This window comes from Manis javanica, chromosome 5 (assembly GCF_040802235.1).
Source record: "Manis javanica isolate MJ-LG chromosome 5, MJ_LKY, whole genome shotgun sequence".
NCBI lineage: Eukaryota > Metazoa > Chordata > Mammalia > Pholidota > Manidae > Manis > Manis javanica.
Window position 1 is genome coordinate 59,931,791 of NC_133160.1, and position 17,290 is coordinate 59,949,080.

A 17,290-nucleotide genomic window follows, 5' to 3' on the forward strand; every position below is an offset into this window, starting at 1 on the left:
CCTCCCCCCCATGCATGCTAATCTTAATACCCCCCTTCTTCTTCCCCCACTTATCCCTCCCTGCCCACCCATCCTCCCCAGTTCCTTTCCCTTTGGTACCTGTTAGTCCATTTTTGGGTTCTGTAATTCCACTGCTGTTTTGTTCCTTCAGTTTTACCTTTGTTCTTATACTCCTCAGATGAGTGAAATCATTTGGTATTTCTCTTTCTCCGCTTGGCTTATTTCACTGAGCATAATACTCTCCAGCTACATCCATGTTGCTGAAAATGGTTGAATTTTTCCACTTCTTATGGCTGAGTAGTATTCCATTGTGTATACGTACCACATCTTCTTTATCCATTCATCTACCGATGGACATTTAGGTTGCTTCCAATTCTTGGCTATTGTAAATAGTGCTGCGATAAACATAGGGGTGCATCTGTCTTTCTCAAACTTGATTGCTGCGTTCTTAGGGTAAATTCCTAGGAGTGAAATTCCTGGGTCAAATGGTAGGTCTGTTTTGAGCATTTTAATGAACCTCCATACTGCTTTCCACAGTGGTTGAACTAATTTACATTCCCACCAGCAGTGTAGGAGGGTTCCCCTTTCTCCACAGACTCGCCAACATTTGTTGTTGTTTGTCTTTTGAATGGCAGCTATCCTTACTGGTGTGAGGTGATACCTCATTGCAGTTTTAATTTGCATTTCTCTGATAATTAGCTATGTGGAGCATCTTTTCATGTGTCTGTTGGCCATCTGTATTTCTTTTTTGGAGAACTGTCTCTTCAGTTCCTCTGCCCATTTTTTAATTGGGTTATTTGTTTTTTGTTTGTTGAGGCATGTGAGCTCTTTATATATTCTGGACGTCAAGCCTTTATCGGATCTGTCATTTTCAAATATATTCTCCCATACTGTAGGGTTCCTTTTTGTTCTATTGATGGTGTCTTTCACTGTACAGAAGCTTTTCAGCTTAATGTAGTCCCACTTGCTCATTTTTGCTGTTGTTTTCCTTGCCTGGGGAGATATGTTCAAGAAGAGGTCACTCATGTTTATGTCTAAGAGATTTTTGCCTATGTTTTTTTCCAAGAGTTTAATGGTTTCATGACTTACATTCAGGTCTTTCATCCATTTTGAGTTTACCTTTGTATATGGGGTGAGACAATGGTCCAGTTTCATTCTCCTTCATGTAGCTGTCCAGTTTTGCCAGCACCATCTGTTAAAGAGACTGTCATTTTGCCATTGTATGTCCATGACTCCTTTATCAAATATTAATCGACCATATATGTTTGGGTTAATTTCTGGAGTCTCTAATCTGTTCCACTGGTCTGTGGCTCTGTTCATGTGCCAGTACCAAATTGTCTTGATTACTATGGCTTTGTAGTAGAGCTTGAAGTTGGGGAGTGAGATCCCTCCTACTTTATTCTTCTTTCTCAGGATTGCTTTGGCTATTCGAGGTCTTTGGTGTTTCCATATGAATTTTTGAATTATTTGTTCCAATTCATTGAAGAATGTTACTGGTAATTTGATAGGGATTGCATCAAATCTATATATTGCTTTGGGCAGGATGGGCATTTTGACGATATTAATTCTTCCTAGCCATGAGCATGGAATGAGTTTCCATTTATTAGTGTCCCCTTTAATTTCTCTTAAGAGTGACTTGTAGTTTTCAGAGTATAAGTCTTTCACTTCTTTGGTTAGGTTTATTCCTAGGTATTTTATTCTTTTTGATGCAATGGTGAATAGAATTGTTTTCCTGATTTCTCTTTCTATTGGTTCATTGATAGTGTATAGAAAAGCTACATATTTCTGTGTGTTGATTTTGTATCCTGCAACTTTGCTGTATTCCGATATCAGTTCTAGTAGTTTTGGAGTGGAGTCTTTAGGGTTTTTTATGTACAGAATCATATCATCTGCAAATAGTGACAGTTTAACTTCTTCTTTACCAATCTGGATTCCTTGTATTTCTTTGTTTTGTCTGATTGCCGTGGCCAGGACCTCTAATACTATGTTAAATAACCGTGGGGAGAATGGGCATCCCTGTCTGGTTCCCTATCTCAGAGGAAATACTTTCAGCTTCTTGCTGTTCAGTATAATGCTGGCTGTGGGTTTTTCATATATGGCCTTTATTATGTTGAGGTACTTTCCCTCTATTCCCATTTTGCTGAGATTTTTTATCATGAATGGATTTTGAATTTTGTCAAATGCTTTTTCAGCATCTATGTAGATGATCATATGGTTTTTGTCTTTCTTTTTGTTGATGTGGTGGATGATGTTGATGGATTTTCGAATGTTGTACCATCCTTGCATCCCTTGGATGAATCCCACTTGGTCATGGTGTATGATCCTTTTGATATACTGTTGAATTCTGTTTGCTAATATTTTACTGAGTATTTTTGCATCTACATTTATCAGGGATATTGGTCTGTAATTTTCTTTTTTGGTGGGGTCTTTGCCTGGTTTTGGTATTAGGGTGATGTTGGCTTCATAGAATGTGTTTGGGAGTATTCCCTCTTCTTCTATTTTTTGGAACACTTTAAGGAGAATGGGTATTATGTCTTCTCTGTGTGTCTGATAAAATTCCGAGGTAAATCCATCAGGTCCGGGGTTTTGTGCTTGGGTAGTTTTTTGATTACTGTTTCAATTTCTTTGCTCGTAATTGGTTTGTTTAACTTTTGTGTTTCTTCCTTGGTCAGTCTTGGGAGGTTGTATTTTTTTAGGAAGTTGTCCATTTCTTCTAGGTTTTCCAGCTTGTTTTGGCATATAGGTTTTCATAGTAGTCTTTAATAATTCTTTGTATTTCTGTGGAGTCTGTCCTGATTTTTCCATTCTCATTTCTGATTATGTTGATTTGTATTGATTCTCTTTTTCTCTTAATAAATTTGGCTAGAGGCTTATCTATTTTGTTTATTTTCTCAAAGAACTAGCTCTTGGTTTCATTGATTTTTGCTATTGTTTTATTTTTCTCAATTTTGTTTATTTCTTCTCTGATCTTTATTATGTCCCTCCTTCTGCTGACTTTAGGCCTCATTTGTTCTTCATTTCCCAGTTTCGGTAATTGTGATGTTAGACTATTCATTGGGGATTGTTCTTCCTTCTTCAAGTGTGTCTGGATTGCTATATACTTTCCTCTTAAGACTGCTTTTGCTGCATCCCACAGAAGTTGGGGCTTTGTGTTGTTGTTGTCATTTGTTTCTATATATTCCTTGATCTCTATTTTGATTTGTTCATTGATCCATTGATTATTTAGAAGCATGTTGTTAAGCCTCCATGTGTTTGTGAGCCTTTTTGTTTTCTTTGTAGAATTTATTTCTGCTTTTATACCTTTGTGGTCTGAAAAATTGGTCTGATGTTAGTCTGATGGGTTTTCCTTTATAGGTGACCTTTTTCTCTCTAGCTGCCTTTAAAACTCTTTCCTTGTCCTTGATCCTTGCCATTTTAATTACTATGTGTCTTGGTGTTGTCCTCCTTGGATCCTTTCTGTTGGGGGTTCTGTGTAATTCCATGGTCTGTTTGATTATTTCCTCCCCCAGTTTGGGGAAGTTTTCAGCAATTATTTCTTCAAAGAGACTTTCTATCCCTTTTCCTCTTTCTTCTTCTTCTGGTACCCCTATAATACGAATATTATTCCTTTTGGCTTGGTCACATAGTTCTCTTAGTGTTGTTTCATTCCTGGAATCCTTTTATCTCTCTCTATGTCAGCTTCTATACGTTCCTGTTCTCTGGCTTCTATTCCTTCAATGGCCTCTTGCATCTTTTCCATTCTGCTTATAAATCCTTCCAGGGATTGTTTCTCTTCTGTGATCTCCTTCCTGACATCTGTGATCTCCCTCCGGACTTCATCCCATTGCTCTTGCATTTTTCTCTGCATCTCATCCCATTGCTCTTGCATTTTTCTCTGCATCTCTGTCAGCATGTTCATGATTTTTATTTTGAATTCTTTTTCAGGAGGACTGGTTAGGTCTGTCTCCCTCTCAGGTGTTGTCTTTGTGATTTTTGTCTGCCTGCAGTTTTGCCTTTACATGGTGATAGAGATAGTTTGTAGAGCTGGTACGAGTGACCGCTCGAAGAGCTTTCCTTCTTGTTGGTTTGTGGCCTTCCTCTCCTGGGAGAATAGCGACCTCTAGTGGCTTATGCTTGTCAGCTGTACACAGACAGGGCTTCTGCTACCTGCCCGTTTGCCATGGAGTTTATCTCCTCTGTTGCTGTGGGCGTGGCCTGGCTGGGGCTGCTCCTCCAAAATGGTGGAGCCCCGTTGGAGGGGTATCGGCCGGGAGGTTATTTATCTCCATAAGGGACCTCTGTGCTCCCTGTTGCCCAGGGGTTAGAGTTCCCAGAGATCCCCAGATTCCTTGCCTCTGGTCTAAGTGTCCTGTCCTGCCCCTTTAAGACTTCCAAAAAGCACTCTCCAAACCAAAACAACAACAGCAACAATGAAAGAGGAAAAAGAAAAAAAAAAAGGAAAAAAACACGTGATTTTCTTTGTCCTCAGGCACCGGTCCCAGGCACTCGCTCACCGGTCCTGCTGCCTGCCTCCCTAGCACCGGGGTCCCTGTCCCTTCAAGGCTTCCAAAAAGCACCTGCCAAAAAAAAAAAAAAAAAGTGAAAAACGCATGATATTGTTTGTCCTCAGGTGCCAGTCCCAGGCATCCGCCCACCGGTCCTGCCGCCCTGCCTCCCTGGCACTGGGATCTTTGTCCCCCTAAGACCTCCAAAAAGCACTCGCCAAAAAGAAAAAAAAAGGGAGAAACGCGCAATTTTCTTTGTCCTCAGGCGCCGGTCGCAGGCACCCGCCCACCGGTCTTGCTGCCCTGCCTCCCTGGTATTGGGGTCCCCGTCCCTCCAAGGCTTCCAACAAGCACTCGCCAAAAAAAAGGGAGAAACGTGCAATTTTCTTTGTCCTCAGGTGCCGGCCCCAGGCCCCTGCCCACCCGTCCCACCGCCCTGCCTCCCTAGTATTGGGAAAAACACGTGATTTTCTTTGTCCCCAGGTGCCGGTCTCAGGTACCCATTCACCAGTCTTGCTGCCCTGTTTTGCTGGTATTGGGGTCCCTGTCCCTTTAAGGCTTCCAAAAAGCACTCGCCAAAAAGAAGAAAAAAAAAGGGGAAAAACGTCCTCAGGCGCTGGTCTCAGGCACCCACCAACCAGTCCCGCCACCCTGCCTCCCTGGCATCCGGGTCCCCATCCCTTTAAGGTTTCCAAAAAGCACTCACCAAAAAAAAAACCGCTCTGGTTTCTTTCCACCCGCCGGGACCCGGGGGGAGGGGCGCTCGGGTCCCGCCAGGCCGGGGCTTGTATCTTACCCCCTTCGCAAGGTGCTGGGTTCTTTCAGGTGTGGGTGTGGTCTGGATGTTGTCCTGTGTCCTCTGGTCTCTATTTTAGGAAGAGTTTTCTTTTCATAGTTATATTTTCATAGCTCTATGTGTTTTGGGGAGGAGATTTCCACTGCTCTACTTACACTGCCTTCCTGGCTCCACCCTCCAGTTACCAGCTTTTACAATCAGTTTTGGGATGTGGATTATAATATAGATTAATTTGTAGAAAACTGACATTCGTACATTATTTAGTTTCACCAACCATGATCATGTTATTTATTTCCACTTACAGATATTCTCTGCTTTCTTAGGATATATATATCCTATGCTCTCACTGAGGTTGGAGAGCCAAGAATTCATGAGTTCTAGTGTTAGAATTTCTGGCTTTAAGGTCTTTTACGGCATTAAAAATGATGGGCCTTGGGAGAGTAATTTAACCTCCCTAATAGTACCATTTCCTTATACCTGATGAGGGAGAACCTTTCTCTGGGTCCTGCCCCTTAGAAAGGCCCTATACATCACAATCACAAAAAAATTGAATTTATTAAATAACACTTGGATGCCTCATTGTTATGCTGCTAAATATTTAAAATATTTAAAAACAGGCTCTCAAAAATGTGTGATTATATATGCATATGTATATATACATATATGTTTCTAATAAATTTTATTGATTGAAATGTACAGCACATGACTTAAAAATAATAAAATATTCAATACTGTTGATTTTAAATTATTTATAGCCAATTGTTTTCACAGAGTGTTTGCCTTGTCTTTTGCTTCAATCCTATTGGATGTGTTGACTAATAAGTATAACCCTGACATGAATGTTGGTTAATATTTTTCATTTGCATCAATGAGTAAGACAAAGTGAAATAACAAAGACACATCATAAGCTCATTTGTTCATCAGTGATGTGAGGAACTTCTTTGCTGCTTGAATTGAGATAATAGGTTTAGAACAGCAGAATAATACATTTTTTAAATTTTTTCATTCTATTCACAATGTATTGGCTACAGAAAAAGCACATTTTTATTTTAATGTACAATACACATTATGTTTCTGAAATATAGACAATCAAAAAAATACCTGATTTTTAGTATTTGCTGTTTTTTGTGCGTGTATGATGGTAATACTCCCAACATGGCTGATTCCATCTCCATTTGGAGGTGATGCATAGTAGCACACCATTATATAGAAGATGCTCTTTACAGATAAATAAAAAACCGTCAGTTCAAAAAATATTAAAATATATCAATGTATTTATCACAGTAATTGTTGATTCATCTTGAATATTCATTTTCTTGATTTTTGATGTAATTTGCTTAGATATTTCTCTTTTGAATAGTTTGCTCAAGTATTTCAATATTTTTCCATTTTGTTCTACCTTTATCATTTTGACATATACAGGTTTTTTTTTAGTTGTTCCACTTATATTTTTGTTGTGTGGATATATATATATATATGATAACATTATATGTTAAACAATATAGAATTATTAAAGATATATTTGTTATTTAAATAGTATATTTTGAACAAATAAATTTTAATATAATCCAGTGTACAGCTTTTGTTCTTTATGTTTATTCTCTATTATCATTTTGTTAAAATATTTTGGTTGTTACCTAAGATAATAAAGATAGTCTTTCATGTTTGCTTTTGAAAGCATTTTTATTTTACCTTCCATATTTAGATCTATATTCTAATTACAGTTAGTTTTTGTTTATGGTGTGAGAAGTTAAGATTCATTTTTTAAATATAACTGTACAAGTGATTTAGCACCATTTATAGAATAAGTGTTCTTTCCGGGTGTACTCTGTTGCTCTACTAAAATGTGAACTTAGATATAGCTGTCTGCTTTGAGATTCTATTAACCCTTTCTTAATTAAAATAGTTAATATAAGCATAGATCACTTATTTTCAACTTTTGTTCTCTTGTAATATATGATTAAGGGTCTCAGTATTCCTTTAAGTGCTGTGTCATCTGCATCTCACAAAATTTGAAATGTTATGACTTAACTAGCTTTCCTTTGAAAATTCCCTTTAATTTCTACAGTGATTTCTTTTACCTGTGCATTATTTAAAAGTGTTTTGCTTAATTTCCCAAAAACTGGAGATTTTCAAGCCATATTTTGTTACCAGATTCTGACTTAATTTTGTTGTGGCCAGAGAATATATTTTAAGTGATTTTAGTCTTTTAAAACATGCTGTACCTTGTTATATAACCAAGAAAATCATCTATTTTGGTAATTGCTCTATTTGCACTTGAAAAGAATAAAGTCTATCTTTGTAGGGCTCAGCTTTCTATTTATGGCAATGTTATTTATCATACATCAATATTTTGAATGTATTACTCCCTTGATTACTGTCAATTATAGAGTTAAAAATTTTAAAGCTATGTTACAGGGTGCTTATAGTTTTATAATTATATCTTATGGTGTACTGAACACATTATCATTATGATATGATTCTCTTTGCATTTAATAATGCTTTTAACCCTACAGTGTCCCATTTCAATACTGTACTAGACTAGCCTTTTGTGATTGTGTATGTGGTTTCTTTCAGATCATTTTACCTTCCATCTTTCTGTGTCCTTAGGTTTAAGTCATGTCTCTTGAAGTGGCATGTATGTGAGATGTTTTATTACAGTTTGAAAATAATATTATTTAATTCGTGTTTTGATTCCCTTTATATTAAATGTATGAAGTGTATATTTATCACCTTATTACATGTTTTCCACTTATACTTTTGTATTCCTTTTCAATTGCTTGCTTTCTTTTGGATTAATTCCATATTAAAATTATTTTGTTTTCTCTGTGTTACCTTTTCAGTGCTACATTCTTTATACATTAGTTTTGGGAAAATTTTGGCCATTAAGCTCTTCAAGTGTTGCTTCTGCTTCATTCTTTCTCTGCTATCCTTTTATAATTCCATTAAAAAGATGTCCCATGAGAAAGTGTCCTGTTCAGTTCGCAACTAAAAAAAAATCACATAAATGGTTTTTCTTGAGTTAATATATTTTAGAAGATGACAGAATTGCTTTGAATAGCAACATTATAAGAAAGAAATGCATTTTTAAGAGTCAAGAATTAATAAAATCATTTTTACTGCATCATCATAAGCGGTAATGGCATTTAAAAAAATGTGATTGTGTTTTAATTGTGAGTGCAAGCTGTGAAGAAGATGACAATATAAGGAATGTTAGTACAGTTTGATGCCACTGCTTTAATTTGTACTAAGGCACAAACACCTAACCATTATTGATTTTTCATCATTGGTACAAATAGTACCTTAGAATTATTATGAAGAGATTTTCCCCTATATAGAGTATACTTTAAGAAATATTGCTTTTTGTAGCTGTCTCCTCAGGCAAGGGTAATAAAAGCACAAACAAATAAATGAGACTATATCAAGTAAAAAATACTATTTTTACAGAGAAGGAAACCATCAACAAAACAAAAGAGCAAACCACTGAATGGAAGAAGATATTTGTAAGTGATATAACTGATAAGGAGTTAGTATCCAAAATACATAAAGAACTCACACAACTCTCTCTCTCCATATATATATATGTGTGTGTGTGTGTGTATATATATATATATATATATATATATATATATATATATATATATATATATACCCAAACAGTCCAATTAAAAGAGTATCTGAATAGATAGATATTTCTCCAAGAGGACATACAGATATCCAACAGGTAAACAAAAAGATATTTAACATCACTAATCATCAGGAAAATGCAAATCAAAAATATAATGAATATCATCTCATACCTGCCAAAATTGCTATTCAAAAGGCAAAAAAAAAACAAGGTGGATGAGGATATGGAGAAAAGGGAATCCTTGTATACTGTTGGTAGGAATGCACCAATAGTGGGAATGTATAGCCACTATGGAAAACAGCATGGGTTTCCCCAAAAATTAAAATACAACCACTATGCAGCCCAGCAATTCCACATCTGGGTAGTTATTCAAAGAAAATGAAAAAACTAATTTGAAAAGGTATATGCACCTCTAAAATACAGTAGGTACCTAAGTGCCTGTCTGAAGATGAATGGAAATGGATAAAGATTTGGTATGTTTCAGTGGACACTTAGGTTGCTTCCAGATCTTGGTTATTGTAAGTAATGCTACAATGAAAATATATATATATAATAATGCTCAGCCATAAAAGGGAATTAAATCTTGCTATTTGCAACAGTATGAATAGACCGAGAAGGTATTAGGATAAGTGAAATAAGTCAGAGAGAGACATAGTGTATGATTTCACTTATATGTGGAATCTAAAAAAGCAAAACAAAATAGAAACAGACTCATAGATAATAAGAATAAACTAGTAGTTGCTAGAGAAGAGAGGGCTAGGGTGATGGGCAAAACAGGGGAAGGCAATTAAAAGGGACAAACTTCTGGTTATAAAATAAATAAGATGTGGGTATGCAATGTACAGCATAAGGAGCATAGTTAATAATAATGTAATAACTTTATACAGTGACAGATAGTAGATAGATTTATTATGGTGATCACTTCATAATGTATATAAATGTTGAATCACTATGTTGTATAAGTTAAATTAATTTATGTCAATTACACTTCAATAAAAAAATAAAATAAAAGTAATTTTCTAGCTATTGGAAAGCCATGAATGAGTATAGGGGGAAAAAAATGCCTTGAAGTAATCAGGGATTGAGCTGGTTTGAGGCAATATCTTTATTCATCTATTTTCTTTAGGTGTAGCTAGTTAGGAATTTCATTTTCTGGAATGTGCCCTGGAACTTTCTCCTTGGTGGGTGCTTAAGTTAAAATCTGACTCCTTAATGCTATATAATCATCTATAAGTCATTCTAGAAGATTATATCATTTAGACTTCCAGGTCTCTAATTTTTCCTTCCAAAACACTAAATTTATTATTTTACTTTCTAGTATGTTCTTTTTTCAATACAAAATCCAGTTTTTTGTTTATTTTTGGAAATCATAATTGTTATTTTTAAAATGATTATTTTCATAGTGTTGTTCTTTAAGTAAGGTATTTATCCCAAATTTTAGAGTATGGTTACTACAGTTTAAGGGTTTCTGGTTAGCATGCAAGCATTGAAGGAAAGACAAAGTATCTTTATGCCTTCTTTTGCATTTATGAAGATGATCCATTTTAGATGTGAAAGAGGGACAAGATTAAATGAAATTCTTAGATCTAATTAAATGAATCTACTCATGTAGTGGCAAGAGTCTTTTTTTTCTTTAAGAGTAAATCTTCGTGTCATTTTTTTTCTTTTTTTATAGATATTTTAGTGAGTTTTTGGGAGAGATGATCAAAAACTATTGCCTTGTTATAATTTTAATTGTGTGCTGAATATTTCACACAATAACCAATGCCTCCAAGACCCATTGCCATGTTAAGTAGCAACAGTGCCTGTGGATTGGTAAAAACTGTCAAATGACAAGACTAAAATGCTGTAATAATGAGTTCGTTGTTTTCTGTTCTTTGTTCAAGGTTAAACAATTCATGAATGCATTGGAGGAATACAGCACCTGACAAGTAGTAGCACATTCTACTAGGAAGGATATGGGACAAGAGTGAGCTTCACAAGAGCACTGGAACAGAGAATGTGGAAACGGCATTGTTGGCTAGGAGGGTAAGGATTTCAAGATAAGGCTAACAGGTCTTATTTTCTTCACTAGCTAAAGCCAACCTGGAGGATTGTAACTGGTGTATGTTACATTTCCTTGATAGGTGTTTCCTGTAAATATAGGCTGACTAAAGTTTACAGCTGGGCCACTGGAATGGCATCCATTTTGATGGTTCCTGATATATGAATTAACTTTATCAAAGCATGTTTTTTATCAAAACTCTGGCAAAGTATGTAGTCAGAGCCAAGGCTTATTTTAATTTAGATTCTGAATGAGATAAAATTAGTATATAAATTCTGACCTAAGAGTTTTTGCAAGTTGCATTATCTCTTTTGAGATCCTAAGACATTATTACACATTTGCGTATCAAACAGTTTAAATTATCCTGACACTTTTATGCCTCTCAACTTGGAAAAACCTACAACTTACTCCTTTTGAAATACTTGATTATTCTGCGTCTGTCTCTCTCTCACTCTCATTTATTAAGTGCCTTATGAGCGACTTGGGCACTGTCCATCACCTCTACATACTTTTGTGGAGGACGTCCATCAGTTACATTATGCCGATTAAATGTGTGTTTGGAGATTGGAGAAGAATGTTCTTTATTATTTCTAATGTTTTCTCCCTTTATGCTTAAGTACAGAGTGAGATTCATACTATGGCTCAAGATCACTTTTATTTTCTCTTTAAAACAGGTAGAAAAACAACATTGTTAGGTAAAGTAAATGTTATATCTCTTTGTATATGGAATGTGGTCTTTTAAACTGAATATGTCCAAATGAATTTAAGTGCTGGATATTTTAGTTTGTATTATTTATTGATTAAGCCCATTCAACTCTTTATTTGATTGTATCAGTGACTCATAAGCTTCACCTTTCTGCATTCATTGGCAGCATAACTGATTTTTAAAGGACTATTTCTAGCTTCATTGACATTTGTAGTGACCACAGTTCCTTTAAGTCAGTTGCTCCCTTTGATGATACTTTATTGGTTCGAGGAGGAACAATATCTTCAGTGTTCTATTCGAGTATTCAAATATTCTGAACATAGACATTGAAGCCAAGGCCCACTTAACATGCTTAATTATAATAATTCATATGGTAAATGATGCCATTAAGTTTTAAATTGAGTTTTCTATTCATGAGTTCAGTAGGCTCTTCTTCCAATTTAAAAGCGAAGTAGAAATGCTGCCCCCTGCAAATATTCTTTAAAGAAATGAAAGATCAGAAGAAGAAAACAGCAGCTTACTTGGCCTTAAATTGATTTATGTTTTGAGCCAGACTTGAATAAACAGAAATGGTAATTATAGTTCATAGATTATTCAAACAAAGTAAACATTATTTATTATTGCTTTCCAATTATGCATTTTTAAAATTTATTTTCTTGCTTGCTGATTATTTTACAGTCCTGCCACATTAGTGTACTTAGACCAATTCTCATATTAAAGCCAATTTTTTACAAAGTATGGATTAAATTTTAATTTCTATTCTATTTCAACTCCAGTTATGTTCTGAAAAAGCTTCATATTTCCCTTTAAAATACAACATTAATCTCAGCTTCCAAATGCTAATTAGTATATAATGCTTTCAGCATTTTAGAAACTTTCTAATCATATATGTATATATTTTTACATTATATTGTTAGGAAAACCATTCAAATAATATTTTAGTGCATTGCAATTTATGGAGCTTTATATTAGTTATGGCTATCTTTTCTGTAAAACTTAACCCCAGAATGACAATTTAATTCTAAAATACAAATCTCTATACATAAATGTTTATATGTTGGAAGTGAAAGTATTTTTGTTTTTCAAAGACATCTAGCATTAAACTCATAAAATATATCTCTTGGTGAATAAAAAATTTCAAGTTATCTTTATATGTAGAGACAGATGACATTGTATTTGCCATATTTCTTGGTTTCAAAAAACATTCCTTGAATAAAGTAGTACTTTTTAGGAAAGGGTCTGCTGGACCATGGAACTTTAGGGAGTCCTGTAGCAGTAGGCTTGGACAAGGACCGATGTCAGCAGGACAACCCAGAGGAAATGTCTGGTTAAACATCACCAGTGCTTTATTTTTAATTGACTCTTATTGTTGAGACTGTTGCACCTGGTCTCTTGAGTCTGCCATAATCGACCCAATCTGTAATTTGACTTTATATATTTGTATAAATTTCTCAGATTACAAATTTGAAAGCCTCTACCAGGAGAATCTGAGTGGTCATTCATGGGCCAATACCACATTTTCTACTTGGTAAGGGCAGCAGAGAAGGAAAATCAGCCCTCCTTAGGTCTCTATCTTTGGCCAACTCTCCTTCAGGGCAAGTGGCCAACTAAATGTATTCTTGAAATTCTGTCCCCAAGGAAGATTTTCCTTCTCCTTTAGAGTCACCTGAATGTGGTGGTACCACTGTGGCAGTTATATTTGGATAATACCAACATGGCACTATCTGTAAGCTGGATTTGTATTTGGGGAATCATGGGTTCATAGTTATGACCTGAAGGAAAGATGGAAATGTGGCAAGAATAGGTGGAACTGAGTGTGAGCCAGCTCCTCATGCTGCTTAGCTATGTCTTTAAACCTGCTTGGGTTCTGTTCTCTGTATACTACTTCCACTTGGTGTTAGAATATTGTTGGTCATGCCTATCTGTATGGTAGGTGAATCTGATACCTAATTGATGTTGAACTGCTTAGCTCATATAGTCCTTGGCTGAGTCTCTATTGAACAAGGAAGGAAGCCATGAACTGATAATTAAAACTATTTGTCATAGGGTTATAGCTTTGCTCTGACATCCAAATTCCATTTATCCTTATTCTTTCTTGCATATATAAGGTGGTATTTTGGTACAGATATTCACTGTGGGCTTACCACTAGGTAACAAGGATAAATCAGTTTCACTTCTGTCACAGCCTGGACAATTAAGGAAGTTTCTCTTGCTCTAGGATCTTCACAATACCTTCCGGATAATATAACCCATATTATGCCAGTTAAGATTGTTTTTTAAAATGATGCTATTGAAAGGCTTGAACACAACTCTAGTGATAGAAAATCTGAAAACAAAATTTATTTAGCTAGTCATTAGTTATTAATTTCCTACTTGACACTGGTCCATTAATTTGTGCCTGTATTTTTACCATTAAAGTAATTTTTCTCATCACATTTCTTGTTAATGATGTCCTGTTTAATCATTGAAAAATATCAGGCAAGTTCTGTGATTTTTACTGTCTTTTTTTTTTGTTGACTTCGCTAATTACAAAAAATAAGAATTTGAATGTAGCTGTTACATTGATCAAGACATTTCTGAATAAGACAACTCTGAGTAAGAAAATAGACTGGGCTGACTAAGCTTGAGTAGCTACTTTATATCTACACTAAATAAAATGGAGGCTGTAGGAACTGCTGGATGATTTTAATATATGTGTATTCTCTTTAGTAAATTTTATAAACTGTATTCTCCTCAGAAATATAACTTTCTCTTAATTCACTTCCCTTTTGCATTTCTCCTGTAATCTGTTGGAACTACTCTAGGTTTATGTTAATACCATGAGCCTATAGAAATTAGTCAATCATAAGAGAACTCTAAAGATACAAGTTTAAAGGAGGTATACATAGCATTTGGTGGACAGATCACTAGTGAGCAGTAGCAGAGTTTTCATAACCATGTATTAAAATGACTGCCCTTTTATATTGGATAAATTAAGTCTGTAATCGAGGCTTGAGAGAAGAGACATGTCCTGCTGAGCTGGAAAGGGTAAATGCAGAGAAAATTAAGAGTTTGACTCTTTGCAAGTGAAATTAGTGGTTTACAATGTGCAGTTGGTCAAACATAAAGATAAAAATACTTGTTGTTTGGGTAACACAAATAGATACTAGTTATTAGTATCAATCCCATGTTAATTTTCTCTTAAGGACAAAGAACAGCCATTCTAAATGTGAAGTCAAAATTTAGAGCTAATTAGAGAATACCACTGGGAAACTTTAAAAATATAAATAAAAGAAAAAAGGATTCCCTGAATGCCCAAGATAAGTGAAAGTTCTTGTCAGAAATTAAAATTTAATCAGATAAATGAAGAACAAAATGGGGCATCTAATGAAATATAATTGAGACATGTACATGACATATTTCTGGGATAAGATCATTTGAGTTTTATATTAAATACCCAAATCAATAATTTTTATTAGATAAGCAATAACATAAATTCTATCATCATGCCAAACTATAGATAAATAGTAAACCAACATCAGGCATTTAGACTTCATAAAAACATCATTATAAATGCATCCATTTGAATATTTCTGGGCAAAAAGGGAAAAGCATAATGTACTTTGAAGCAGTAATTTAGGAAAAATAAGTTATATCATTTACTCAATGTCAAAATTACCTTTCTGTCCAATATTGCTGTTATTTAAAATAACAACTTATTAAAATATGTATCCTTTGAAATATATATATATATCTATATTGAATCTAAGCTATCTGCTTTTGTTGTTTATTTCTTTTTATATGCTTTATATTTTTATATGATTTTTTATTTTTCTATTCCCTGCTTAACATCACAAGCCCTCAGCAGTCTAAAGCCTCATATATGATAGTTCATGCAGACAAGCTTAACATTAACATCAATAGCAACAACACAGTGATAGCCACTACAATTTTGACCTTTTTACTAAGTTCTGGTCACTTAGTTTCACTATCTGTTTACAGGAATTCTTCTTTTCACTTCTCACGACAATCCCACAAAGTGATTTTGATTGACATGAAAACTCAGAGAAATGGAGTGCACTGTGAATCGACCAAGGGCACACATAGAACTACTGTCAGTTCGTTTTAAGTCACAGTTGATCTCGTATCCTCTCTTTCAGTTTCTACTTCTGCATAGCAAACCACCCTAAACTTAGTGGTTCTAGAGAACAACATGGTTTATTATTTCTCTTGGTTTTCTGGATTGACTGGTGTTTGTGTTCCCCCAGGAGTGTGAAGGGATTAGGAGGTGGGGCTTCTGGGAGATGTTTAGGTCATGAGGATGGAGCTCTTATGAATGAGATGAACCCTTATAAAAGAGACCCAGAGAGCTCCTTTTCCCCTTTTACCATGTGAGACTGCAGTGGGAAGATGACATTCTATGAACCAGGCAGCAGGCCTTCACCAGACCGTGAATCTGCCAGTGTATTGATCTTTGACATTCTGACCTCCAAAACTCTGAGAAAGAAGTTTGTTTGTAAGTCACTCAGTCTGTGGTATTCTGCTGCAGCAGCCTGAATAGACTAAGGCAGTGGAGTAAATTTGGCAGATCTTCTTTACTTGGTGCCAGCTGAAACTGTGGTTTTCTGGAGGCTCAATTGGACTGGAACATCTAAGATGGCTTACTCAACAAGGCTGGTAGTGAATTCTGGCAGTTTCCTGGACACAGCTGAGGATGTTAGTGGGAGCACCTTGACTGTCTTCCCCATGGCATCCCTGCTTTGAAATTCTCTCTGTATGGTAGGTTATCTCCAAGAGGAAACTTCCTGAACATATGAAGGTAAGAACTTCAGCTCTCTTAAGGTGCAACCTCATAAGTTACACAGTTATTTCTGTTGTGTTCTGGTAGTCAAGGAAAATTATGGGTCTAGCCCAGAATCAAGGGGAATAGAAATATACACCATACCTTGGGAAATCTAGTCAAACATATGGGGCCATTTTAATTGATCATACTACTAATTTACCATAATGTAGATCATGTTGATCTCAATGAAATTCTAATATAGTATTTATATTTTAATATAATGAAGTTAAAATTCCTTTACATTTAAAATTATGAACTTCTGCTTTTTCTTATACTATTTGAGTCATGAACACTAAAGACATGTTAATTAGAACATTTTTTTGTTGAAAAAAATGGAGATATTTAAAAACATGTTTTGTTATCATATTCCTAACTTTTAGTATTTTTTAAGCTAATATATTATTTATATTAAACCATTTCTTCATAGTGTTTTCCTTACTAATGATTTTTATATGTTTTAAGTCATTTGGCAGTTGAAGTTTCTCACAACTTTTTTTTCAAGGCCAAGGAAATACAGTCCTATGACTTTTCCATGAAAAAGGAAAAATTGAACACATTTTGTTTCACACATTTCCCAGATTGTATCAATCAAAACACCATGAATAATGATTATGTACATGACTGTTTATTTAGTAATTATAAAATTAATGATAGGATTTTAAATTTCCTTATGACTTTAAATATTTAATTATTATATATTATTTCTATATTAAATATATATTATAATTTATTATTATTTATGGTGTAATTAATTTATGATACTGCTTTTAAATCATTGAAAACATGCAAATAAAACTGGGAGCTAATGAA

At 34.9% G+C, this 17,290-nt stretch overlaps 1 long non-coding RNA gene across 1 annotated transcript in view; it reads left to right on the forward strand.

The window, feature by feature from the left end:
- LOC140849553 (uncharacterized) overlaps nucleotides 1-14,084 on the forward strand; it is a 71,158-nt gene extending 57,074 nt beyond the window's left edge. The window contains exon 3 of the long non-coding RNA XR_012131570.1: nucleotides 10,795-14,084. This is a non-coding gene — a long non-coding RNA (uncharacterized lncRNA). The remainder of the gene's footprint in view (nucleotides 1-10,794) is intronic.
- Nucleotides 14,085-17,290: the final 3,206 nt, after the last annotated feature.